Source organism: Austrofundulus limnaeus, unplaced genomic scaffold (genome assembly GCF_001266775.1).
Source record: "Austrofundulus limnaeus strain Quisiro unplaced genomic scaffold, Austrofundulus_limnaeus-1.0 Scaffold35, whole genome shotgun sequence".
NCBI lineage: Eukaryota > Metazoa > Chordata > Actinopteri > Cyprinodontiformes > Rivulidae > Austrofundulus > Austrofundulus limnaeus.
Genome location: NW_013952437.1, coordinates 1,268,290 through 1,269,893, shown reverse-complemented (window position 1 = coordinate 1,269,893; position 1,604 = coordinate 1,268,290).

Sequence of the window (1,604 nt, the reverse complement as noted above, 5' to 3'; positions counted from 1 at the left end):
GGTTGTGGGAGGGTATTTAGTGTAAAATTAAGGGCAGGTCTTGGAAAGCAGCCACAAAGTAACACAATGTTCCGGCTCTGTACTGTAGCTGTGCCGCTGCCGCTGCTGCCTCTGCTGCTGATGAGAACACTGTGTTCCAGCAGACACCCTGACCTGTAACCCGTTCCGTGCCAGGCCCGGGAACAGCCTGTTCCGAGGCGGCCTGTCCTCCCTCCTCTCCTCTCCTCTCAGCTGACAGCGCACATCAACAACAACAGGAGGCTGTCTGTCTCCTGTCTGTCTGTCTGAACACACACACACACACACACACACACGCACACACACACCTAGAGAGAGAGAGAGAGAGAGAGAGAAAGGCGTGTAAAGCTCCAAAGCACCGACACTATTGAACGCCTCACGCCCGAAAAGACGCGCGCGCTGACGGATTACTGTTTCTGAGAGAGACGGTAATAAAACCCCTCCGCCTTTTTTTTTCTACGCACCTGTTTTCCCCCCCTCTTTTTTTTTTCAATTAACTGAGGTGTTGTTAACGACAAAAACAACGCGACGTCACTGTGTAGCCGTGCCTCGCAGCTGGTGCGAGAAGCTATTGTGCAATAGCTGCGTTTTTATTTGCGTTTTTTTTTCTTTTCGTTTTGTTTTGCAAGTGAGAAATTGCGCAGCAGGAACTATTGTTCAGCCTATAAGGTGAGATAGAAACCTTCCTGCCTGCTTGTCTTTATTAGCTTTTGTTATTATCAGCTAAATAACAGATAAACTGTAGGATGCAGTGGTTGAAAGTAATTTAATGTGTTAGCTCACATTGTTCAATTATTTTACTGTTTTCTGCTATTATAATTGATGCTATAGGCCTAACTTCAACTTCACAGCTAATGTTGTTACTTTGAACATAAAGTTTATTTATTTAAGATATAACCCATTGCATCTTCATGAGGGGGAATTAATGCAAACATATTACTTGGCCTTTAAAATTATCGGCAATAAATACAAAAAGCAGGTTAATCCGATATTAATAGTGGATGAGTTTTGGTAATTTTTTTTGTTTTTGTGCAAACAAATTTAAATAAATCCTAATTTAATCCTGCAAAAGCTGTTTTGCATCATTTGTTTATATTCCTACAAGTGCAGCACAAAAGGTTGGAGCTCCCTTAGTGGCACTGATTAAAACAAAGTAACAGTTAAAGTTGAAGAAATGGGTTTTTGAGTCAGCTGTTAAATACGTGTAACTGCTTCAAGCTCTGATAACCAACAGAGAAAGTMTAAAGTGTGCCGTTAAACATTAACMGTCTCCTCTGACATGTAAACGCTCCTGTAATTGAAGCATATTTGAATACATACGTAAGTAAATACGTAGTCCGATTATTGCTATGGTATCAACGTGCGCTGAAGGAGAAAGATACATTATACAGTGCACAAAAGCATCAAMGTGGAAACAAAAAGCATTTTATTTCACAGTTGTGAGATCTTTTAAGGTTTAACTTAAAGGATCTTTTAAGTTAAACCTTAAAAGATCTCATGTTAAACCTTATAAAACTTTACTTACTCACTTACTTACTTACTTACTTACTTACTTACTTACTTACTTACTTACTTACTTACTTACT